The sequence below is a fragment of the Dermacentor variabilis genome, chromosome 11 (genome assembly GCF_050947875.1).
Source record: "Dermacentor variabilis isolate Ectoservices chromosome 11, ASM5094787v1, whole genome shotgun sequence".
In the NCBI taxonomy this organism is placed as follows: domain Eukaryota; kingdom Metazoa; phylum Arthropoda; class Arachnida; order Ixodida; family Ixodidae; genus Dermacentor; species Dermacentor variabilis.
Genome location: NC_134578.1, coordinates 119,454,779 through 119,481,868, shown reverse-complemented (window position 1 = coordinate 119,481,868; position 27,090 = coordinate 119,454,779). Strand labels below are relative to the sequence as shown.

The 27,090-nt window shown below is 48.1% G+C and overlaps 1 long non-coding RNA gene and 1 pseudogene across 1 annotated transcript; both read right to left on the bottom strand.

Moving 5' to 3' along the window:
- Window positions 1–5,177: 5,177 nt before the first annotated feature.
- Window positions 5,178–8,190, bottom strand: LOC142563475 (uncharacterized; annotated as a pseudogene).
- Window positions 8,191–10,084: 1,894 nt separating this feature from the next.
- On the bottom strand, window positions 10,085–12,090 carry LOC142563573 (uncharacterized). Its single transcript, XR_012824336.1, has 2 exons — window positions 11,848–12,090; window positions 10,085–11,161 (listed from the first exon to the last, which is right to left on the bottom strand). It is a non-coding gene; the product is annotated as an uncharacterized LOC142563573 (long non-coding RNA).
- Between the last annotated feature and the right edge of the window lie 15,000 nt (window positions 12,091–27,090).

Genomic DNA, 27,090 nt, shown 5'->3' with positions numbered 1-27,090 from the left:
GGACAGTGCAGAGCTCAAACAGACAAAACAGCTAATATTGCCTTAACCAAGTGTATTCCACTTTGCTGCTGGTGTAAATTTTGTGCACTGGCATAACCGTGTTGCTGCCAAAAATTTACACCCGCAACAATGTAAAATACACTTGGTTGCTACAATATTAACCATTTTCGTCTGTTCGAGCTCTACGCTACCAGGTGGCTACACCATGTAGGCCACTCCCGTTTCCGCCTCCTCGCCAACACTCCGTCCACCTGCGTTTACCCGAATACCAGACAAGCTAAACCTCTCTAATAATATCACTGTTCTATTTTTGTAGAAAAAGAATAATTGTGCACCGACTAAACATGTGGGTAAAAAAAGAAAGGGCGTTGCAAACGCAAGGGAAAATGGCTCGGTGTCTGACTTCTTGTGTCAGCTCAGTTTCCTTATATTTTCGCGGCCGAATACCCCATGCAGGACACTACGTTCCTTCACACGATTCAAGGGACCTTACACTCGACCACTTCACGCTGTGGGTGAGAGGATCAAGAGACCGACGAACACTCCCAAGCATCACCAAGGAAGCCGGACGCCTGTGTGCTCACAGCTGAAGAGTTTCACTGATGGACCATCTAAAGAACAAGCGGGCAGCTTGACATGCCCAGAACAGCAAGCAGCTGCAAGGGGGGTCGAAGTGCTGCTCAACAACTGCAACACTGACATTGCCAATCTCACACGTATTCTTGACTGCCTGAGTTGCAGCAATCTTGAAATTCAAGTCTTAATGCCAGTATTCAAGGGCACGTTCCTGACGACGAGCTTGAGGCAGAATACAGCACTGCAGCAGATTATGACAATCGGGTCATGGTACGCTGGCCGAATTGCTCTGCCAGACCGCCACTTTGGAACGACTTGAATGCGACCCGCAGTGCAGTATCTGCTCAACCTTATCTGGCCGCAACTAACATGGCATTGTCGCATTTAGGATTATGACTGCTTAAGCTTAGCATTCCAAATTTTAGAGGAGACATTCCCCAATTAGCAGAATTTTGGGAACAGTCTGAAGAAAACTTCTCAACGCAGTGCGACACTATTGCACAAGACCAAGTTCCACTACTTGAGGAATTGCCTTGTAGATAAGGCAGCAGCGTCGATTGCTGGTTTACTGACCACAGAATGTTATGTGGATGCCGTCGAGTTTCTTACGTAAAGGTTCGGTGACCAAAAGAAGACTGAACAGTGTCACTTGTCAACCCAAGAAACTTTCCGCATGTCATGTCGGGAACACGATGCAAGGTCTCCAGAAATTGTATGATGCCACGTAACTGCATATTCATTGCCTTACTGCATCGAACCTACCAGCCCTTAGTTTTTCGGGAATGCTGGCAGACGTCATGCGGAACGCCTTGTCATGTAACATGTACTTGATCTTGTGCAAGAGAAGTGCAGAGAGGCGCTAAGGCGACTTAGCATTGCCAACCCTCTGGGAAATGTTTCGGGATAAATGGTAGCAGCCAAGTTGAAAGAGCTGCTCAACTTTACCAGGGTAGAATTAGAAAGCCAGGTGAAGTGCTTCACATAAGCGGCATGCGTTCGGAAGGTGTACATACATCGAAAAGTCACGAGACCACTGCACCACTTTTGCATAATGCGCCTTTGGTGAGAAGTGCATTTCTTCTGCTAATCAAAGAACCATTCCACACGAAACTGTGATGCTAAGCTCTCTCTGGCTGAGAAAAAGGAACAGCTAGATTAGGACAATTGTTGCTTCAGATGTATGTCACGAGTTCACCAGTCAAGATCTTGTCATGTAAAGCTCACTTAGTCTCGCAATAAGGTTACGACCGAAGGTTGTTGGTGAGACAAGAATCGCTTTCAACACAGGTCCGTGCGTTTCAGCACTCCATCAGGCACTGAAAGGCGTAGAATCGTGAAAGTTGCTTTGCATAACTAGTACAATGCCCAAGTCTTCACAGTGCAAGCAATCATGGTGCCATATGCCGCTACATTTCTGCACCATCCATCGACAACAACTTTGTGGGACAAGTAAGACTTAAAGGCAAATTTCTTGCAGATTAGCGGCGTTTCTTTGAAGCAAATGCCAAATCCGGACTTTGTTTGGTCATCGGGTGAGAACATCTCTGGAAGCTATTGACTGGAGATCTTGAATGGAGCACAGATATCTAAGGATTAGTCGCAGTAAATTCCATCATTGGATGGACACTCCAAGGACCAAGTCAAAGCAAAGCATTCATCGAACGCAATACGAACTTGATGGTCTGTGCACTGTAAGTGGCAAGTCTTTCTGATCACAAAATGTTACAGATTTTGCAGCCCTTTTGGTGACTGACTCAAAGCAATGGGTAGCGCTCAGCAAAGCGACTCAATCACTTACAAGTCTCTAGAGCGATTTGACGAGACTAACAGCAAATCTAATGGCAAATGTATTGTCGCGCTACTGTCGGAAGAGGGCAAGCATTTATTCAGAGATAACTGTGATACAGCTCTCACTTGCCTTAGTAAGCTGGTTAAAATGCTAACGCAACGTGACACAACTACAGCTTGAACAAGACCTCACATTGAAGAAAGCAGTACTTTGCGGCAAGCAGTTTGAGGAAGTCCTTAAGCAGCAACCGCACATTCATGCTGCCGGCTCATCGGAAACCATCGATCTCTGCATACAACTCGCCCAACGCGACGTGTCGACAGGAAACGCAAAACAGTTGAGCAACCTCAGACAAAGCATTCCTGTCACTGGTGCGGTAGACAAGGAACACACCCCAAATAAGAGTCCAGCATCAAAAGTGCTGCAAAAAGGGACGTTTCACCACTGTATGCTGATCATCACGCATGCTTCATCATCTGCAATTAAAGGGACACTAAAGGTTAGTATTAAGTCAACGTGGACTGTTGAAATACCATCTCAGAAACCTCGAAACGCTTGTTTCGTGCCAAGGAGAAACTTATTTTAAGAGAAAATACGTTCTGAAGCGTCCGCGTACCTCTAGCGCAGTTCAAGTCGCCCACCCTCCGATCGAGGAGTACTGACATCATGGTCTCTCAGTGACGTTGCGCCGTCGGTGAGTAGAACGGCGTCCACAGACGGTGCTACGGCTTTTCTGCGCAAAACGCAAACGCGTGGCCAGAAACAGAGCCAAGACAGAGCCGACAGCAGAGCGAAAGCGGGAGTATGGCGGCTGGCGGAAGGAGAAACGCGCGACCATAAGCTGGTACTTCATTCTATGACGCAAACTTCGACGCTCGTCGCAATGGACCCTGACAACGACAGATTGTCTCGCGATGCTGGGCTCAACTTCAGCGATTTGAGCACAGACGAGCGCGACCTGCTGCTGAGGGCTCGCGCTGCCAGCGTCGTTGCGTACGACGACGGCGGCCTCGACACCGGCTCTCCGGAGCAAGAAAGCAACGAGGGCTTCCCACGACATCAAAAGGACGTGGCATTCTCGCTGCTTGTTCCAAATGAAAGTTTCGCGAGCCAGCAGAACCCGCACAGCACGACGCGATAACGAAACTACTGAAACTCCAAAGCGTGTGCGGCGCAGAGTCGAGCGCGCAGAGTCGAGCGAAAACGAAACCTTTCGACCACCCATACGAAGGGTAACGTCAAAATGTTATTTTTTCTTAGAATCGAATAGACGTAGACAAGTAGCATTTCCTTCCGTCTTATAATCGAATGAAATGAATTTTAATACGAGTAGTTGAGTATTAGTAACACAAATTATGAGGAGTGCTTTCGTCATCGGGCTAGTACCGGAATGTCGCTGGGGGGTCTCACATCGTGTCATGCATTTACCTCAATTTCTCGGTTACCAAAGCTCTGTTCGCCATTATAGTGATGCCTTAGACTTTCTAGAACATTGCTCTACCACTTTAACTTGACTTTCTGGTAACATTTAGTGTCCCTTCAAGCACATCTCCGGAAAGTACAAGCTTCCTGGGAGCGATCACAGACGGCGCAACAACTCCGTGGACATAGAAGCCATCGCTAAAATGACATGAAATGATAGAGCTCAAGCACTTCCAGAGGAGGACCGACTTCGTATTGGTTCATTCCAAACTTCTGTGACACCGCACACCCGCTGATGGAGCGCTTGCATAAATCCAACTCGCATTTCATTTGGGATGCCACTCAAAAGCAGGCTTTTCAACAAATTAAGAAAGCCTTGACTTCACAACCTGTCTTAGCTCTCTATGACTCAAGGTGTTAACTAGAGTAGACTTTGCAGGACTGCTCCACATAAAGCAAACAGACCATCAGCGCAAAGGATGACACACACTACAGAGCGCTACTTGTAACTATTGTTTTATTCCCTTTTCAATGGAATAAATGGGGCAAGATACTGGGGGGAGGTGGGGTAGCGACTAAAAACAAATAAACAAAAAAATTTTACAAACATGGCCATCTACCAATGCCAAGCAGGCTTTGTCATGTGATAATTTTTTCTGCAGTCAACATCCCAATAAAGGAACCAGGATACAAAATTTCAGATTAGCGCGTGAGGAAATCTATTTCCTTTGCACTAAGGGAGGCTGATGGCATGCTCACGCACATACTTCCCAAACGCACAATCTCAGCAGCTTTGATTATCTCTTGCGTCATTTGGCTGCCATCTTTGCTCACAATCTTGCATTTCTTAAAGAATGGCCGACATCCGCAGTCTCTACAATGTATCCCAAGGTGTCTGGCGACTGCTTTTGAACGAAAGATTAAAAGAGCATGATTATAACTTTTCAAAAGCAGTCGCCAGACACCTTGGGATACATTGTAGAGACTGCGGATGTCGGCCATTCTTTAAGAAATGCAAGATTGTGAGCAAAGATGGCAGCCAAATGACGCAAGAGATAATCAAAGCTGCTGAGATTGTGCGTTTGGGAAGTATGTGCGTGAGCATGCCATCAGCCTCCTTAGTGCAAAGGAAATAGATTTCCTCACGCGCTAATCTGAAATTTTGTATCCTGGTTCCTTTATTGGGATGTTGACTGCAGAAAAAATTATCACATGACAAAGCCTGCTTGGCATTGGTAGATGGCCATGTTTGTAAAATTTTTTTGTTTATTTGTTTTTAGTCGCTACCCCACCTCCCCCCAGTATCTTGCCCCATTTATTCCATGGACAAGGGAATAAAACAACAGGTGCAAGTAGCGCTCTGTAGTGTGTTTCTCTTCTGTGTGTGCCGTCAAAATGTTGCGCAATCGAACCTGTAATACACTATCTCGGGCAACTTATTCGGAAGGTACCAGATATTCCTGAAAGAGGGTGGTGCAATGCCAAAGTATGTAGACACTTGACTGCCATACATGCAAGTACGGCAGTTGGACAGCAGTGTTGCAACTTTATACATTCGCCCCACCCTCTGCTGAGTCATTTTTTGATTTTTGTGGAAATCAACGAATGCGAAGTCCGCTGCCACCTTTCCAAATCCCCATTCCACAGCCTGCCGCACAGTGCTCATGCGCTTGTTGAAATGAGCCTCGTAGGGCTGCAATGATGCACCTCCAAAAGGCTTAAGGAGCAGGGGCCGGAGTGGATAGGCTGGGTCGCCATAGATAACATTTTCATGGCCTTGGGCGACTTTCTCCAGGTTCCGGTAGAGGGCCGTCTTCTTCAAAATTCCTGAAATAAAGTTACAGATCTTGTGAGAGTAGAAGAAAAAGACTCATGCAAATGCACTTGTTTTGCACAAACAGAAGCAGTGCGTGAGCTAAAGAAAAGTTAAGGGACTTTATTAGGGTATACATTTTCACCATTAAGCATGCAAGGTGCTGGTAGCTTTGAAATGGGTGAGCAGAAGGCCTTTGTTCGAAAACAATTTGTTTGTGAAAAAGGTAACCTTGCAACCTTGTGAACTTCATGCGTCGTCCATGACTGAAAAATTTAGCTGAAATGTTCAGAGGAGTGTATGCTATCCGCTGAATGTGTTTTTTTCACAATGCGCGAGGGGTGGTTCACGACCTCTTTAATTCTCGGTCAGACATACCTAAGTAAGCAAGAAAATCAAACAACACAAACATGTATAGTTTGATATTTGGTGGAAGTCGTCCTGTAAGTGTAAAGTGGTTCTGAAAATATGGAACACGCCAGGGCAGGACATGCATAGGCAGCTTGGTAGCAATTATAACATTGAATATTACCATACTAGATTAGGTATTTGAGTTATTGAAGCTAATCGCCATGGCGCATTAGAGAAGCATTTAGAGGCAACCTCACGCACCAGCATCGTGGCGCCGACTATGAAATGGTCCATCCATTTGGCATATCAAGCCATTGGGGCACATCACGGCTTGATATTTTTGCACGTGATGCCGTTTGTGGCCAGAGAAGTGATCCTGCTGTCCAATTGATGGCCTGCAAATTCGTCGCGCTGTGCCATCAACGAAACCCCAGCAGTTCTTCAGTGGAGCGCCTTTCCTGTGAATGGCCTGATAAAAAAAGAAAAAGAAACAGCGGTGAACAGCTATCTATAGCAAGAAACTCTTAACGTATTGAGAAAAAGATCATAATAGGATTAGACTACAGTGTAAGATACACTCTTTAGGTGTGGACATCGTGCCTTGCAGGAAGAGCTAATTATGTCCCTGTTTCGAAATCGTGCCAGAAGATGTATCTCTGACTGTACGTGTGTCACGTCGGAGGTGGCAATTCTTGTATAGTAGAAATGTCCGCTGTTGTGGCATCGTTTCATGCATGCACTTGTGTGCAACAAACAAATTTACTTGACTGTTCTTTTGCCAAATCTTCGTCATCTGCATATGGTTACGTGCGAAGTACAAAAAGAACTATTTTAGAAGGTAATGAAACGACACACTTCGTAACTATTACACACAGCGTGCACTAAAAAACACGGATGAAGAATAGACAAACACGAGCGCTGACTCACAACTAAAAGTTTGCTGCATTTAAACACGTGAATATCTTCTTGGCTCACTATTTTGTTTTCCACAAGTAAGGAATACCACCCTGCCACTGACCAGGCAGAAATATCCACGTTGGTCCTGTGCATGATAAGAGAGCGGACTGTGTACCAGTTACCATGGCAACAAGACCATTTCCTTTCATTCTTCTTTTTGCTCGTGCAATGTACCGGTTTCTCCCCGGATGATGCTTTGACCGGTATGCACAAGCGCAACATGAAGGTACATTAGCTGGGAGCGCTCGTGACTACATTCCTTGTCATGTGCACACACCTAAAGAGTGTACATATGCCTTACAGCATGGATTAGACTTCATTGCTCAGCCAGCACTGCTGCTCAAGATGCAACAAGCATACCTCACTGCCTGCACTTTTGACATGACTTAAAACCCTAGCACCACTACAACAGAATAAAGCAAGGTTCTCCCTCGCTCTCTTAAACACAAACCCATACAAGCACACAACATAGGTGAAAAAGCATGCATATCCCACATGCTATGACAATCAGTTGAAGCAAAGCTTCCTTTAATTCTGGCACTGCCTGACCATTAATTAGTGCCGAATTTTTATGTTCAGTTTTGTGAAGTATGACAGTGTTGAAATGACATTAACCATTATCTTGGGTGCAAAATGTGTTTGTCTACGCAGTAGAAAGAATACACAGTGAGATGTTTTATTACGGTTTGTCCTGCACAATTTTTATTCAGAGGGAAGTTGTGTACTCTCACCACCTCACACAGCGCACTGCATCGCGGCACAACTGTTTATGTGCTGGACTGCACCTTGCACATTAGTGTCACCTTGATGTCACGGTCTGTTTGTGAGCAAGGGCTGTGTAGTGGAAAAGTATGGAACATACTGTGTGAGGTTTAGCATTTAAGTACCCTTTGTGAAAACAATGATCGTTACCACCACTAGCTCTGAATTTAGGCAAAGGCATGTTCAAGTGTCAGCGCACACAAGCGGTTCGGATAGGCGAGGCGCCGCAGCGTCATGCACAGCGCCTCGCGCCTGGAACTCGAACCCGTTGAGCGCTCTCTACCTCTTCTGGAATCAGGAGGCCGGTCAGAAGATCGGCCAGGTCCGATTTCTCGAACCTGAACGACCGGTAGAACAACGTGCTGTCCATGGCATCCAAATTAAGCAGGCCATGCTTCCGAAGATCCCGCCGTGGTTCCACTGGGAGCAAGTGCACATCTTCTAATTCGTCCCAGTGCAGAGATCGCAGCAGCAGTTCGTCGTGAAGCACGCTATACGGCATCGCTGATGAACGCAGACACAATTGTGCGCACAATTCAAAGGCAAATTACTGAGAGTGCTTGCTTATAGCCTGGGCAAGTCACAAAGGAGCGATCAGCGTCCAGACGTGGCTCGGGCTTGTCTTGGCAAGGCTTTATGTTGGCTACTTTCGCGCGTAGCAAACGCAAGACAAATGTTTGTTTATTGCTTCGTTCAAATAATAAAGCAAGCAAATTACTTACTTCATAAAGAAAAAAAAAACACGACTTAGCATGGCTCATTGAGTGTCAGTTTTTGGCAGTAAATCTGAGCTAGGAACATAGCTACGCGGGCGTTCGGGGCGTGCGGGCGTACGGAAAGCATGCTAAAACTCGATTGCTCGCTTTCATCCGGCAACCCGGTAAAACGGTAACCGGGAATCCGGTAATACGCCCACGGGGCGGCTTTCCGGACAAGCTAAACCTCTCTAATAAAGGAAAAAGTTGGTGGACGCCAGAATTAAATTTACAGAAAAGGCACGGTAATGCTATGCGCCGCCGGTTCCAGCAATGCCGCGACCCTGCACTAAAGCCCGGAATACATGGAGCGTTTTTGAGGCATTTTCGGCTGACGGCGCCGATCTGACGCCCGGCGTCGAGAAAAACGCCCGCCGCCGCCGATCAGGACCGGCTAGATTTTGACGCGGCGCGCACGCGTCTGACGCTACCGGAAGTGCCTGTCGGAGTCACTTCCGTCTGTTTTCGGCGGGAGCGGCCAGCCGTCTCACCGTTCCTTGCCGTCCCTTGAACACTTCGCGCGCGTGCGCTGGTCAGCACCATGGCTACGTCGGCGAAAGCATCACGCGTGGAGTTTAACGACAAACTTATAGGCGCGATACAGAAACGTCCCATATTGTGGGACAGCACAAGGAAGGATTTCAAGGAGCAGAGGAAGAGGATGGCGGCGTGGGCCGAAGTGGCCACCGAAGTTGGATGTGACCCGGAAGGTATGGTTGCATTGCTACTAGTATTTCTAGCGAGATACAGTGCAAAAACTTTTTGTTTTAGAACCAATGTTTTACAACCAGGTCAGATAAAATGGGACGCGCGGTATATCCGCGCCGACTTGCTTGAATAACCAACCACGTCAATGGAAGCCAAGATAAAATACTGGCATGCTTCTGCAATGAACAGTTGTCATTGATATTACAAAAGTATTATATTTAACTGATTTGATGGTAATGTGTGGTAGTAAACCGAGGTTAATCTGTGCAATTCTACTTGCAGACAATCTACAGGGGCGGTGGAAGAGCCTTCGTGATACATTCACGAAGAAGCACCGCGCGTGGAAGACTGGTGCACCAAGTGGCTCGGAAGCTGCTGATGCACTGCACGTGAAGTGGCCGTATTTCCACGTAATGATGTTTCTAAAAGATCAGGTGGATATTGGCAGGCATGTCCCCAATGCTTCGTGGGTTACTTTTAGAAATAACTTACTTGCAAAAGGAGCTGAAGAAAGCCTTATGTAGCAACATAAGGATGCTGGGTAGTAAAAGCATATTCTCAGTAAGACCAAATGGCATAGAAACAGTTGTACAGTAGATGTTGAAATTTCTGTCTTGTTATGCACACACATTTGTTGGGCCCACCACTAGACCAATCAACTGCATTTCAATACGAGGCCTGTGCTTCCAAACAAGGACATCAATGAAACATTCGAGCAACCAAATTGTGAAATGTAAACTGTGTGGTGTTCCGTGTCATTTGACGCTTAATTTTTCTTTGAGCACCTTCTCAAACAGCCATGTGCAGGACGGTGAAACTGCAGAGTCGGTCCTGGAATCGATCTACAGTGAAACAGAAGGTGCAAATTTACATTCCAGTATGCTGCTATGCACCTGCACACTGTCGACACAAGTACCCACACTTGGAATATAATGAGCCAGCAGTGAAGTCTCTCAGATATGAAAATAATTTATTTAATTCTGATGCTGAAACACTGCAAGGTGGTTTAGTTAGAGCAAGAAGCTATGATTGTACGCACTGCATTCAACTTATGCTGAACACCATCTTTTCCTGTGTGAGCTCGGTCTTACGTGTGGGCTCTGTTCTGAAATACATACTTTCATTTATGAAGAAGCAGCATGGGAAGTTTACAAATCATTTTTCTACTTTTCCAATCTTTACAACGATCCAAAAACCTTTCTGAGTGCTTAAGGTTTGCAATTCTTTTCTTTATTCAAGATGGAGCGGAACCTCCTGAAGATGGTGCTTTCTCTCCACTTGTGCCCTCAAGAAGTACCAGCCCAGAGCCACACACACCAAACGGCAGCTCACAAGCCAGCACCGCTGCAAGAACCCTGGCAGACCCTCGGTCTGGCACAGGAAAGAAAAGGAAAGAGAGGTCTCGGTGGCAGGACGACATTGATAAAGTTGACGCCCAGATAACTGAGGACAAGGACCAAGCGTCAGTCTATGGGCAGCTAGTTGCCCACAAGCTGCGGGCATGCCCGAAGCATGCGGAACGGGACATGGAAATGGATTTGCTGCAATTCATAGCGAAGTATACATTTCATGACAACCCTGAATAAATGCACATCAGATAGTTTTCTAACAGACCTCGTATAGTGACAATGGGTGCTTTAAATCCACTGTGGATTCTGTGGCACTGCAAGTCCAGTGTGAGCCCACTGCCACGCAATGGCACCTTCATTAAAAAAGTACTGGGCGAAAAGATCCTTTGTGTCAGCAGCACTTGCTCTGTAGTTTCTAGACTGCGTTGTTTCAAGGTCAAGCAGGCTACTTGACACAGCATCACTTCTCCACTGGCCTGGGACGATATTCCCATATACATCCTCGGAATCCACATAGCCTCGTGGACAGTAGGTTGTTTCCCGGGCAGAAGAGATGAAGTTATGGAGAGCGCAGCAAGCCAGGACAGCACAGGTTGCATTATTGGGTAGAAGGTTCATGGGCCCAAGCAAGATTCTCCAACGAGCTGTCAAAATGCCAAAGGCATTTTCCACGATGCGCCTGCACCACATTTTGTAAAAACATGATTATTTGCAGCTGTGCTATAGCATTACACAAGCTATTTTACTTCGAATAAGTTTCTTCGAGTGCACTTCGTCTATTAGTAATTGAAGGAATACCACACGAGAGAACATTTGCTAAATCTTGTTTCAAAGGTGCATACACACCAAACATTAGTGCTGCATTCACTGCTTCATTGCCTTAATCCACCATAACACTAAATAATGCTGCCTCAAAAGAAAGTGACAATGAATGAAAAAAACGGGGACCATATTGCAGTTTTCTTGTGCCTCATGCGACCTGTGTATAACTGTAGTATCGAAGCCACCATTTGGCTATTTATGCCGGAACAGCGTGACCAAAGGAATTCATTTTTAAACTATGCATTGGTCGTAGACAAATACGATGCGGTGATTTATGTTTATAATGCCTCATGAATCATTACAAAGAAGAAAACACACTATCAAGAAAAGGTGTTGAAAACTTGGTTTTTTACAGGCCGGAACGAGAAGTATGTACTGCAGAAAACAATTTTCTCTTGCTTCCTTATCACTCAATCACAGCATAAGATACTATATTGAGCCATCGCTGGTCATGAAAAGCAGTGCAAGAACACTTGAGTTCGTCCTTTTTTCTCCAACAACACAAATGAAACAATGCCATATTTTTACAATGGCATTCAATACCTTGCTCTGCTCAGCCGGTAGTTGAATACCCTCTGGATTGGCAGCATGCCTTTGCCCGGGAATGGACGCAAAAATCTGTACTCAATTGGAATGCTTCGTCCCCGACAAAAACATGCGGCGCAACCTTCTGGCTTTTTGGAAGGCGTGCTGCTGCTGGTAGGGCCACGACGCGATCGTTGAGCTTTTTTCCAAATGTGTACGATTTGAAGACTCCGCCGTCACTGTGTCGGCCTGGTGCACCGACATCTACTATAATGAACGTGTACTTTGCATCTACGATGGCCATCAATACAATGGAGGATGTCCCCTAATAAAATGAGAACATCAGACATGCATGAGCACCCCTTGTATGTGTATGACATCTGGTTCAGCTTATGGACTGAACAGTACCTTATAGTTGAAAAAGCTGCTTCCAGAATTTGGTGGTGCAGTAATCTGGACGTGCTTTCCGTCTACTGCTCCTACACAATGAGGAACGTTCCAACGCCTGCTGAGTTCTTGTGCAGATTCCTCCCATTGCACAGGCCCTGGCTCCTAAATGGAAAAAAAGAGCAAACCTGAATACTTGGGCGAATGGTTTTGAAGTGACAGATGCTAAAAATGGTCTTGTTTTCTGAATTAGTTCATTTAAGCCACTACAATGCTCTTCACTTTTGCCCTTTTGGCTCTTTCATGCAAATTTAAGTTTGCTACATCGCCTATTAAAGTTCCACAACCAGAGTCAGGAACATAATTAGGCAAGAAATACATACAGGCAGGTAGAGCTCCAAGTGCTTCCAGGTCACTCTGCAGGCATTGTGAATCACAAGCCGACATGTTGCTGGCGCAACTCGAAATGTGAGTGCTATCTGCTTGATTCCCATTCCCGAGGATAGGTACCTGTGCACAATAAGAAAGTAGTTGAAAAGTTGTGTGAGAGCGTCGCTGCAGTCACAAGTGCTACAGTACCTGAGGGTTATAGCAAGTCTCTCTTCAGAGCAAAGAGGCTCCCGGCAAACAAAATTCCTCCTCAAGTCACTGCGGACAATGCTGTGCAGTTCGTCAAATTGCTTCGGCCTCATCCGATAGTATCGGAAGAACATGTCTTCATCTGTCTTCATGACTTGAAACTGCAATGACAACAGTGAAACAAAAATTACCAACTGACACCAAATATTTACCGCACCCCCATCATTACGCAAATGGTAGTTGACGTACAGAGATGTGGAGCTTGTTTTGTGATTGTTATTATTGGAGTGGGCATTTTTCTAGCGACGCGGACCTCAGTTTACATCGTCCCGTTTTATAAAGTCACACCGCCAGCCTCTCTTCCAAGTACTATTTCTTAACAGCGTGTGTTGACATTAACGCAAAATAGGGAGTGGTACACACCAATCGTAACAAAGTGTCTTCCGAGTGCATTCTGAGCTCTCGGATGCGAATATTAATCAATGCGAAAACGCCGCAGGCGCTGAAGCAAAACCGGTCAAGGGTACGTTGGCCTATGCTGCCGACGCAGCAACCAGTTTCTCAGGCATCTGCGGAAAAGCAACGCTAGAGAATGCGACCGCTTACAATGACACACCACGGAGTTCCTGGATTCATCGCAATTAATACAGCTAGTATGAAGCCATTCGTGCATTTTTAAGAGTGATAAATACATAACGTGGCTGGCATTCAGCTGGCATCTTAAGCGTGAAAAAAGGAAAATGTGCTAGTTATGAACTACGACCCCTGACTGGCACAAAATTTGATTATGGCAAGCACAAGCCGCAAAACATTCAGCTGGGCGAGTTGGTACAGATACATCATGTAAAACATAGCAAAAAAACGACGAACACAAGAAAAAGGAAGGAAACAGGTAAGATAAAACGAAGAGTTGGGGTAGTTAAAGTTATAATAATATTTGGGGTTTTACGTGCCAAAACCACTTTCTGATTATGAGGCACGCCGTAGTGGAGGACTCCGGAAATTTTGACCACCTGGGGTTCTCTAACGTGCACCTAAATCTAAGCACACGGGTGTTTTCGCATTTCGCCCCCATCGAAATGCGGCTGCCGTGGCCGGGATTCGATCCCGCGACCTCGTGCTCAGCAGCCCAACACCATAGCCACTGAGCAACCACGGCGGGTGTAGTTAAAGTTCCCGAACGCACAACAGGAGATCGATCGCTACAGACCGACAAGTAACTTACCGCGGTATGGTGGTATTCAGCCTCCTCCTTTCTGACTTGCCAGATGGGGTGCACCCAGAATTCCCTCTTTCTTTTCTCCTTGGTCCCTCATCTTCATCAGCAATAATCTTTTCTTTAACAACGCAAGACGCCGATGTACCCCCATGGACACTGGGTTTGGTCACAAGAATAGAAGCGGCGCGTTCTCCCTCGCAGTAACGCTTCCTGCTTGCCGTCCGCGCGAAGTAAATGAAAACTCTTTTTAAATTTAGTTTTCAGCAACGAGAGCCACAAGCAATGTACAGAAGGAAGCTCAGATAGAAACTCTGCGCAATCCGCACACCCGTTTCAGTCGCACAAGGTCGCCAAACGAAACATTTCCGGCCGACTCTCTCCGCTGAACATCCACAAAAATATCGATACAATACTAAACATACCTGGTAATGTGTATAGACATATTAGTGGGGTATTTATTGCATAATTTATTCATTATAACACAAGCAAACAACATATAAGCATTGTTCGTTCATTTAGTGGTAGCCAAAACATTTTTGCCTTGTCTGGCCACACTGCGGCGGCGTTCGCCGCTCGTACGCCTCATGTAGCCTGGCCGGCGTCCCGCCAGCGCTTTTTTTTTTTTTGGCGCGCGATAATCGCAGGAAAAAAACGCCCCATGTAGCCCCCGCATTAGGGCCGTCTACAGGGCGTCCTATTGGCGGCGAGGAGTTACGGAGTCGCCATCTATCGGAAGCGCCATCGTGGCGTAGTATGAGGGATCACGCGGTGCGCTCCTCATAGGTTTTGCTGTCAGCGCTCACTGAAAAGACCACGCGGGAGCTCTCCCGGACATTTGTGGAAGTACTTTCGAAACGCGTGAAGTTTTTTACTGTCTAAATAATAATCTTGGGCAAACTGAAAGCACACAATCGTTCACAGACGCTATCTCGTTACCGAATACGTACAGTGAACGCCACTGCTTGTGGTCGCCGCGATGGAGTCTCCCGAACCGGCTTCTTGCGTGAAAGGTAGGTGAGCTGAGAGCAAACTATGTGAAATATCTTCTTATAGTGTTTGTATAACTAAATGGAGCATAATAGAATGAAGCCTCAATGCAGCCATCGCACAGGCTCGCAGCGACCGACTGCGCGTTTGCATGCTTGTCCGCGCACTGTTTCGCTTTCGCCACGTGCGCGTTTTCGCACCGTGCCATGAGCTTTAAGCCGCAGAATATTGCCACATCCTATATGGTCGCCGCGGGTATGTGCCAGGCGATGAGAACGACGCTGAAGTGGTGCTCGAGTGGAAAAACAGACGACAACGACGTCGCGTTGACTGCTCTCATAAAAGTGCTTTTACACGTCTTCTACGCCGGCTATCCGTCTCCTAATAGGCTGCGACACTGGTGGAGGTGCTGGGTAGGATTGTCTCATGCTCGGCACCCCTTCGCGGAGCCATACCTCGAAAGCGGAATCACCTTCGTTCATCGAAACTCCTGTTCACCGGTACAGTCGCCGCCTGCTAGGCCTGACGCCCGAGTTCAGCCCTTTGCAGGACCCTGCTGGAACGCGTCAACCTACTGCCGCCATGGCTACCGCAACTCCATCGCAGGTGACGCTGCAGAATCCTAAGATACCGGAAAGTTTCCACAGCGACGCTTTTGAGGATGTCCAAGATTGGCTTGACCAATTTGAGCGTGTCGCCAGTTATAATGACTGGGGCTCCCAGCAAAAGCTGTCTAATGTCTATTTTGCGCTTCAAGACAGTGCGCGGACGTGGTTTGTGAACCGGGAGAGAAATTTGACCACGTGGGATGCCTTCCGCACCCAGCTGCTAGACACGTTCACTGGTAGCGACAGAAGAGACAACGCGCAGCGCCTACTTGAATCCCGTATTCAAAAACCAAACGAGAGCGTTGCCATGTTTGCAGAAGATATGGCCCGCCTTTTCCGCAGAGCAGACCCTGAGATGGCCGAAGAAAAGAAGTTGCGCTATCTCTTGCGCGGAGTGAAGGAGGAACTCTTTGCCGGGCTCGGGAGGAACCCACCAACGACAGTGGCCGAATTTACCAAGGCGGCTACCGCTATAGAACGGGCACTACAGCAACGGTACCGCCAATATTATCGCAAGAGCTCGCCAGTGAACGCTTCCATTCTACCCGAGAGCTGCAGCACGTCTCTACGTGAAGTCATCAGAGAGATTGTGCGAGAGGAGATCCGGCAGCTCGGGATCTCTCCCATGGCACCAGCGGTGGCTTCTGTCGCTGATATCGTTCGGGAGGAAGTTCGAGAGGCCTTTTCGTCGCCCGACTGGCAGGCGGTGCCGCGACGATTGACCTACGCGGAAGCTGCCTGCCGTCCACCTCCTGCCACTTCGATGCTGCTGACACCGTCGACCACTACGACGCAGCGATCACCGTCACCACCGACGCCCTATTTTCGACAGTCACAGCCGCCGCCAACTATGCCGTATCGCCGCCAGTCGATCGCTGCGCCTCGTTTCTACAGTGAATCCTCTGCCGGCTACCCGCTTCGAAAGACCGATTTGTGGCGCACCGCTGACCGCCGGCCGCTATGCTTTCATTGCGGCGAAGCAGGACATGTTTACCGCGCGTGCCACTACCGCGCGGCTGGGTATCCAAAATTTTCCAGCTGCAGTTACCCTGTGTCTGATGCTGCACGTAGCCGCGACGGAAATTCTACAAACTTTCGGCCAGAAGGTTCAACGACGCCGCGATCGCGTTCCCCCTTTCCGGCTCGTTACACCCCACCGACCCGTCGCGAATTTTCTGACGCCTCTAGGGGCAGGTCCCCTAGCCCGCGCCGGGGAAACTAGACGCAGCGACATCCGGGGGTGAGGTTGCAAACCGGCTAGCTACCCAAGAGCCCCCATCTCCGACGATCGACGACTCTACAACTCCGACGACTCCAACCACACCTCCTGTAACCGACGCCGTCAGCGCCGATCTTGTCGTTTGCATTCACGGCCACCAAGTGGCCGATCTCGTCGATACTGGTTCGCATTTTTCGATAATCAGTCAAAAGCTGGCCGACAGGCTGCGAAAAGTGAAGACGCCGTGGACCGGGCCCAACATCCGAACTGCCGGTGGCCAGTTGATGACGCCGATTGGAAAATGCACAGCCAGAATAGTAATCGCCGGCGTAATCTTCGTCGCCACCCTCGTCATTCTCTTTGAGTGTTGTAAAGAACTTATATTGGGGATGGATTTTTGGAGAGAGTATGGTGCAGTGATTAATGTACGTGACCTCGTCGTCACATTATCTACGAGTTCAGACGACGTCGACCCCGCGGAGCACCAGCGACCCCGCTTACGTATCGCCGACGACGACGTCACGCTTCCGCCGCGAAGCTGTGCCCTCGTACCTGTTATCTGCGACAACTTCAACACTGGCACTGGCGTCGCTGAACACATCGACGCACTGGTACTGAGTCAAGGCGTTTCCATCGCCAGGGCCGTAATTAACGTACACGACGGACGTGCTGAACTCCTGCTGACGAATTTTACCGGGGAACGTCGACACATTGTTAAAGGCACGGCTGTTGCTTACTTCGACGGCACCGAAAGAGTGATTGCTTACGCCAGCAGGACGCTATCCAGGACGGAGGCTAACTACTCCACTACAGAAAAAGAATGTCTCGCACTGGTGTGGGCCGTCCTGACATTTCGGCCATATTTGTATGGTCGGAGTTTCACCGTTGTCAGTGATCATCATGCACTTTGCTGGCTAATTTAAAAGATCCAGCTGGTCGGCTTGCGCGCTGGCGTCTTCGGCTCCAAGAGTTCGACTTCACGGTTGTGTACAAATCGGGGAAACAACACACCGACGCCGACTGCCTCTCTCGGTCTCCTGTTGAGACTGCAGTCCACGACGATGGTGACGCGGGTTTTCTAGGCGTGCTAGATACTGTCGACGTTTCACGCCACCAACGCGAGGACGCAGAACTGGTTCCTCTTTTCAATTACTTAGAGGGAAAAAAACAAGCAGCGTGCCCAGGTTATTCGCGAGAGGGCTGCCTTCGTTTTGCTTACGCCACGACGTTCTCTATAAAAAGAACTTTTCACCTAATGGCAGCAGCTACCTACTCGTCATTCCCGCTTCTCTTCGCGACGAAGTCCTACATGCCTGTCCCAACGAGCCGACCGCTGGTCACTTGGGATACACCCGCACATTGGCAAGAATTAGGCTAAAGTACTATTGGCCAAGACTTGCGTCGATCGTGAAACGTTACACACAGACATGCCTAGATTGCCAGCGCCGCAAAGCCCTACCCGGCAAGCCAGCTGGACTGCTGCATCCTGTTCAGCTACCGCAAGCGCCGTTCGAACAAATTGGCATGGACCTTTTAGGTCCATTTCCACTGTCTACTGCCGGAAATAGATGGATAATCGTCGTCACTGATTATCTTACTCGATACGCCGAAATAGGTGCTATCCAACGTGGAACAGCAGCCGAAGCAGCGCGATTTTTCGTCGAAGCCGTCGTCCTCAGGCATGGCGCTCCCGCAGTGGTCATAACAGACAGAGGATCTGCGTTCACGGCTGCGCGCTTCTGGATACCGTGTTGCGACTAAGTGGTACCACTCACCGAAAGACCACGGCTTATCATCCCCAAACCAATGGGCTGACAGAACGTATGCGTAAGACACTGGCAGACGTGATGAGTATGTACATCGACGTCGACCACAAGAACTGGGACGAGATTTTACCATACGTTACATTTGCGTATAACACGGCTCGCCAAGAGACAACACGCGTGACGCCTTTCAACCTCGTTTACGGACGCGAAGTGACAACAATGTTGGACGCAATGCTGCCACACGAGTGCGGTGACAACTAGACTGGTGCCGAGGAGTTTACGCAACGCGCCGAGGAAGCCAGGCAGCTTGCGCGTTTGCGAATCCAAGAACGACAGGAATACGATGCCCGACACTACAATCTTCGGCACAGGCCCGTCACATACAACGTCGGTGACCAGGTGTGGATCTGGACTCCGATTCGTCGGCGGGGGCTGTCTGAGAAGCTCCTGCGAAGATACTTCGGCCCGTACACAGTTCTGCGCCGCATCAGCGATGTGAATTATGAAGTTGTCCCCGAGAGCCATGACTGCTCCAAACGCCGGCGGCAACTGCCCGAGGTTGTGCACGTGCTTCGTATGAAGCCCTACATTTCCTCGTGACCTCAACTTTGCACCGTCTGTGCACAGCCTTCGGCGGTTGGTGCATCGGGACGATGCCTTTTTTTTTTTCAAAGGGGGGGGGGGGGGGCAAATGCCACATCCTATATGGTCGCCGCGGGTATGTGCCAGGCGATGAGAACGACGCTAAAGTGGTGCGCGAGTGGAAAAACAGAGACGACAACGACGTCGCGTTGACTGCTCTCATAAAAGTGCTTTTACACGTCCTCTACGCCGGCTATCCGTCTCCTAATAGGCTGCGACAATATGAGCATTTGACGGTATACAAGCAACCATTGTTGCGTGGGCGCTATCAGAGCTGTTCAAAAATAATTTAATTGTAGAGACTTCGATGCCTACGGGGACTGTGATGTGCCGTCGCGACGGTTAAATCTCCTTTATATCCTAAATTCTTGGACGTTTCAATATTATTTCTCGAGTTGCGTTGCACTGTATGCTTATCGGTGTTCTCAGCGTGCGATTTCCCGCTGCTTTTTTTTTTGGAATCCGGTGCATTAATTCATAACACAAACATGACCATATGCCATGCTTTTTTTTAATGGGCTTCTTACCGCTCCCTTTCCACTCCAGTGAACTTTCCAGTATCTATCGCATCGACAAGTTCATAGCCCAAACCGTCATGACATTAGTCGGGCAGCGGACTCGGGCGAGCGTCTCAGTGCGCGTTTTCCGAACATCGCAGACCCGGCGCCGTAGCAGAAATCTTCCTCGTGTCTGTGCTTGCTGCATACCGGAGTTGTAGCCGATGACTGTTTGCCGGTTTTATGTTTCGCCAGCCAAGCTTCACGCAGCTTATCCAGCGGATACGTGTGAATAAGGCTTACACCGGGCTCCGTTGCGTACGTCCGGCACTGTGGCACCGAGCAGTGGCCTACCATGTTGCCCGCCTTCAAAGGCAGCCACTACCTATTGTAGTGCTTTCAAGCGTTGTAAAAGAGACACGCGAAGCGGGAAAATCTCGCCATAAATGAGGGCCGCGGCGTACGAGGGAATTTAAACTCTCGTTTTCAGCTCGCTTTGGCGCTCCCGAAGCAGCCGACGCGGCCGCTATGTCCACGTGATCCCTAATAGCACGTCACACCGACGGTGGCGCCAGCTCTTCCAGTGGTGGAGCTCGAGGTTAATGGGGGAACCAGCGCTGGATAGGCGGCGCGTCGAAAAGAGTGCGTTGCACGCCGCCCTGGCGACGAAACGTGGCATATTCCAGCCACACGGCCAGACGACACACACGTGCGCGGCCGTATAAAGTTCGTATGTTTCAGTTTTCGCGCCGCTTCAAGTGGACAGTTTTCGTAATGAAGCTAGAGCCATCAAGTGAAGAAATGACGAAAGAAGCTTTTTAAGCTTTATATATTTTTCACAGTGTGTCGCGGCGAGCACGTGTGTTTCTTTAACGGTTTCGTCGTGTATCGTTGCTATGCTTGCGTGGCAGCCTGCTTCGCAAATCTAGCAGCTATGGCTCCGGTCGTGCTGCGCTATGGTTTCGTAAGTATTAGTTGGCCTGAAGACATTCCATATTTCTCTGGCTAGACATAAAAAATTCTGATGTTACTTCGCCACAGCAGTCAATGGAGAAGAAAGCTTTATCGCATCAGCTGACTCGCGTAAGCAAAGGTTTGCTGGATCCGTAACAACGCTGGCAACATTTAGCACTTATTACATAAGTTTACAGGATGCATCTCAGCGCCGAGTCCTCATCCGCGCGCGCATTTTTAAAAACGCGTAGGCGGCTTAGTCCGCGTGCGCCGGCAGTATGCGCACACAACTCGTATTACAAGGCAGCTTCCCTCCCACATAATTCTTGGCAATGAATGGATAATATTTACCTTTCGTAACGTTCGCTTGGTGCGGTGGCGTTGGAAGGGGCTTGGCGGCGGTATTGCGAAGGAAAAATGGTTGGTACATATGCCGGATGGTGCATGTTATTGCTCATTTTGTTTCCAACGAAATGCCGACTGCAGATTCTGCTGTTTGGTGCTGTCTGCCATGGCTGACTGTCTTGACTATCGAATAAACCAAGCACACACGCGAAATTCGATTTAGAAACCAGCCCGACACCGCTTGACAGGGCGACAAGACGGGAACTTACTCTGCTCGCCTGACTGCTTGGATCCAACGCCGCCTCCGTTCTTGTACGTAGGGTTTAGATGGAAAGACGCAGAAGGATACATCCTCCCTCATGCCGACGTAGTTGTGGCACTTCTATACGCAACAGTATCGTCGGCGTCCTTTGCTTTCCTTCGACTTTCAGGGCACGCAATGCCACTACGAGTAGCAATTTTCGTCCGCGGCAGCGGCTGCATTGTGCGCGTTCTGACCGCCAGGGCGGCGCTGCAGGGGTCGTGAAAGCTCCAGCGCTGGTTCCCCATAGTGCGGCGCTCGCAAAATTCAGGCGCCATATTGTAAAAGAAAAAGAATGCGCCGAAAAAAAATATACATTGCGTACAGTAAGCGATCGCTATAGGCTACCCAAGCACCGCGAGCGGCGCCACTGCTCCTGACGAGTAGCGCCCCCATCTCTGGCAGAAAAATCAAAACTGGGAATATCCACTGAGGATTTCTGCTGCGCCGCGCTGCAGCTGATCGCTTTTTGTGCACGTGCGGGGCTCTCTCTTCGCGTTGCACGTGCGGCGCGTCACAATGTATCGCCTTCGATGCGGCTTCAAAAAGATCGGCCAGCTGGACAGCTATTTCAGGAAAGCCAACTTGTTAAAAGGAGAAAAGCTCGTCAGTCACGTATACTCTGTGGAGCAGACAATCAACGCAACGATGCACAGCTCAATGCCAAATGCATTTCCCAAGTCAGCGACAACATCGTGTACGACGTGTACCTCGAGGTGAGTGTTATTCTGTCATATGTTAAATATACTGATTGTCTATGCACACTTTGAAATGAGCCGCGCACTGTCGATGTTCTTCGTTGTCGAATATGAAGCATATGATTTAGTTGTTTTGATATGGCATCCTTACAGTGGTTGGCGCGTACTGTCGGGGACGAACGTTTGCGGCGTGCGAAAACAAAAAATTGTACGGCGATGGCATCCCACTGAAAAGCCTGGGAAGATACAACACTTATGTTTCGCCCATTGGAGCATCACCCACTGACGTGGCGGCGAGGCAGCTGAAATTTAAGCACTGCGAAGCCAGTTCAACACCTCGTTTATTTTGGCGATCGCGTCATGCCTGCACTAGAGTTCTGTGAAAGTATCGGCTTTACAGGCGCATAAAACCTGCTGCGCGAACGCGGTTCAGTGTGAGTGGTGCAGAATTAAAGGCGCGATGTGGTATTGTGCGCGTGATGCGCTCGCGTAATTAGCGCGCTAGTGAACGCACACTCGAAACACTGTGCTGAGTGTTTATATTAGTAAACGTAAGCATATCATGTTGCCTTTATTTTCGCTTTTTACGGCAGCCTGGAGTTTTGTGGGAGAAGTTCAAACTTGGGAGTTAGCTTTGGAAATGTGCACCATACCATGTTGCTGCATATTTGTATAGGCAAGTTTGGAAGGCAGCTGCATTTGAAAAGTAGTGGCAAATGGCTTCACTGTCTCACCCTTAATTTTTTTCATAGCTGCAGTGGTCATGCCATGAAAAGCGGAATTTTCATGCACCAGCCAGCCCCAGAAATGGGGCAAGCCAAGCGGAAAGCCAAAGAGGCGCCTAGAACAATAGGTCTCGGACCTCTTCCCAAGCGGCTTAAAAAAACATTAATACTGTTGAATGACTGCTTCAGTGAAGTAATTGCACCAGTACTTAAGGTACGAGAATTAGGGGCTCGTTACAATATACATATTAAGACAGTCGACAGTTTAGGCAGGCACAAGGTTTCTTTTTTAATTTCTTTTTTTTTAATTGCGATAAAGGCTTGCCCTTAAGGCATAATTCTTGGAGCGTATATGTGTATTATATGTGTGCTGTGAGGCCTGTGTTGTGTATGAATTGAAGCAGTGTTTTGTGGAATCTGTTGTCATGTATCCAGCGGTCATAGCTGGTTGTCACACTGTAGCGGAGGCCGGATTGCAGTAGGAGACGCGAGCGTTCCGATTGTAAACCCGTACATGTCAATATTAGGTGGTATGCATCTGATTCCACCACAGGAACGGAGCAGTATGGACACGTAGCACCCAGTGGTAAATGCGACCAGTTCCACCTTGAGACAACAGCCGGTGTAAGGGCCACACCGGCCCGAAGCCTCCTAAGCACAACTTCCTCCGCCCTAGTAAGGTGAGGGGGGAGGGAGCAGACACACGGTGGGATAAGAGCGCGTGTGTCCTGCCGGAGAACATTTTTACGGGCTCGCAGCGAGTTACGGGGTTGGGGTGGAATAGGTGGAGGATCAGGATTAGGAGGGCAGTGTGCCTGCTGGTCAGCAACAATGTTGTGAGGTTTCGCTGAATGGCCTTGAATCCAGTGTACCTTGACGCAAGTAGCTGTCTTACTATTCATAGTGTGTATTGTCTCACAGATTTCCATCGCCTTATCAACCTTCTTGAGTTCTTGAATAGCCGCTAAAGAATCACTGAAGATATCTAGTTGCTTGATGGTATCAGCTTAGATGTCGCATCTTGCACAGCGTCGTGGATGGCTTGAAGTTCCATTACTAGAGCGCTGGCTTCCGTAGATAAATAGCGCTGGTGGCCGCTGATTAAATTATGCGTAGTACTCAGGAATGATGTCCTTCCGCCGTCTGGGAGAATGGCAGCATCCGTATAGACTTTGCAGGTGTTAACGCATGATGCATCGACGATGTTGTGTTCGGCAATAATACCTGTTGTATCGCTGCGTCGTAACTTCGTTGGCTTATTAGTTGTGATGCTGATGAATTCCCAGGCAGGCATTGGATAGGGCTGATTGTCAATCCGAGAGCCGCGGTGAGAATGAGCATGCAACGCAGCGACAGCAGGAATAAGTTGTTTTATTTCACGTGCTTTTTCACGTTGCAATATTAGCTCTGCAGTTTATTGAGCTGGGCATGTTCCTGTAAGGTTGGTATCGGAGTGATGCGGGGCAGAGCTGTGATTGTGCGCATAGCATCGCGATTAATCGTCTCCAACTGTGCCAGCTGTGCCAAAGTCAGCCGTTGAAATTGTGCTTGATATAAAATTCGTGGCTGCAAGACTGCACGCACCAACCGTCAAACTACGTCAGTACGAGCTCCAGCTGCTTTTGCTGCAATGCGACGAATAAGGTGAAGTGTTTTTGTCGAACTCTGTCTGGTTTTACGGAGCCAGTGTGCACCACTGCCGGATTGGTGAATATCGAGACCCAGTATGCGGACCTCAGACGCCTCAGGGATTGTCACTGCGCCGAGTCTAAATGTAAAGGGGCGCTGCGTGATTCTTGTGCGTCCTTTCTTGTTGGCCACCACAACATAGCTTGATTTTTGGGCGGAAATGACCAACCCTGCTTTCCGAGCGTAGTTGTTCAGCACATCAAGGGCTTCTTGAAGCTGTTGAGTTTGTCTAGATATATCTTTATGCACGGACCACAAAGTGACGTCATCCGCATAGATTAAGAACCTCACATCTGGAATCCGGTGTAGTTGCCAGGCTAGAGGTATTAGAGCAACGTTGAAGAGAAGAGGACCCAGAACCGAACCTTGTGGGACTCCTCTGTTCGATGTGAAGTATCCTTCTTGCCTTCCATCTACTCTAATCGCAAATGTGCGATTCTGAAGGAATGAGTAGATGAATCTTATCACCCGCGGTGGAAGTCCCAGGTCGACGAGGCTGGATATAACGATTTCATGGTCTATATTGTCATAAGCTTTCGTTATGTCTGTTGCTACTACCGTGCGCACAGCGTGACTGTGCGGAGAAACCTGTAAAACATCGTCTGATAACATAGAAAGTCCGTCTTCAGTTCCCAAGTAAGAACGGAATCCAATTTGAACAGGAGGATATTTATCGTGCCGTTCAAGCCACCAGGAAACTCGTGTGGCCAGCATCTTTTCAGCGAGTTTGCAGACAGTTGAGGTTAGTGAAATTGGACGTAAAGACTGCAGGCTATTTGGAGACTTTCCTGGTTTCGGAATCGCGACAACAATTGAATGCTTCCAATCAGGTGGAAGGTTTCCAGTCTCCCATACTTTATTAATAGCCTGAAGGAGTGCGTCGAGAGCTGCTCTTTCCATGTTCTTGAAGACCTCATAAGGAATACCATCGGGACCAGGTGTTGTTCGTTGCTTCGAAGTTTCAATCGCCGCTATTAGTTCGGCCATGCTGAAAGGGCTGGATATTTCGGATTTGGAGGTTGTGTCAGACTCATCAATTTCGGGGCAGTTTATAGGTGACGCTTGACCGTATTTCGGGAAAAACGCTCTAGCAGCGAGTTCTGAAAATTGATGTGGCGAACTCTGCATCGCTAACCTAACACTCGCTGCAGGGTCAGGTTTCTTATGACCGCGTTCCATTGACCGGAACGTAAGCCAAAGTGCTCTGTTTCCAATGCCCGATCCAAGATTCTCGCACCACTCATACCATCGTCGTCGAGAAAGTTGCTTTTCGTGCTGACGCGCCTTCGCCGCTATATGGTTAGCACGTGCACGGCTACCTGGTGCATCGGGATTCCTCGCCGAATACAATTCTGCCTGACGTCGCTTTGCCCAAAGTTGCAAAAGGGTGAGGTCTGGTTGAGGTTGTACTGGTCTAATGGAGACGTGGTTGTTTTTCTTTCTTAATACATATTTTCAGCTATTGGGTGATTAGACCATTAATTGATCATTAATCATCCCCAGAAATTAAAAAAATCCTGAACCGTACGCAAAATGCGGAGGGCATGGGTTCGGTCCCCAATAACGCCGTGGTTGTTTTTTCTTCTACTTTCTTATTAGCTTTCAGATATTAAGTTATTAGACCAATAATAGATCAATAATCATCCCCAGAAATAAAACAAAATCTCTTGTGCCAGCCTAGACTTTGATGACTGTCGGCTTTCTTAACATGCACCAGTACTAAACATTTTAGATGTTTTCTGGCCTGTAACAGTTTAGTTTACTTTTTTTTTTCATTTCTTAACACACAACGTGTCACACCTTGAAGCAGCAATTTGGCATTTTTGAGCAAAAAATCTGTTTGCCTCTTGTCTGACCCTCCATACCAGGCCAGGACACCAGCACTCCCAAAACAATACCCGCTGACCCAAGTGTTGTTTTCAACTATCCGGAGATAATGTGCCCACTGAAGGAGATTTTGGAGCTCCAGAACAGAGCACATGAAGATCCCATTTGTGCGGATGTGCTGAATAACATTATTGAGCAAGTATCGGAAAAATTGGAAATGGAAATTTTAGACGAAGTGCTCCAGCCGATGAGCCACCGACCTGTGCATAGGTACCTGGATGTTCTGGAAAATAATAGCACACAAGTCAAAAACTTTGTCACCGAAATGGATGATGAAAAGGCCACAATGTACTCTACAAAAGTAGTTCTTAAAGAAACACCAAGTGAATTGTGCTTTCGAATCATAGGCCAGGCGAACTGCTCACGGTATGGAACTAAACTAAAAATGATAGCCAACAGATCTCATAAATTTTATGGCGTCATGTTTGCAATTTTGACAATTTGCAGATGGCATGAGGAACGACAAGTTCGAATCAGCAGCGCCAGAGCACATGCCATCCGCACAAAAAAAGGATGATGAAGGACTAGAGAGCTGCCAAACAGCTTTGCAGGAGATCGTCATACACGAGTGCTGCAATGCGTTATGGCATGTTTTTGAGCGACGTATAACTTCATTTAAATGAAAGATGCAGTGCTTAGTCACAGAGTTACAACACCGGTCTCACTTGCGCCATAGCCAGCTTGAATGCAAACCCTATGTTCATAACTCCTTTGAACTAAAAATCAATAAGCCAAAATGTTTTACCGGGCATCAAGAC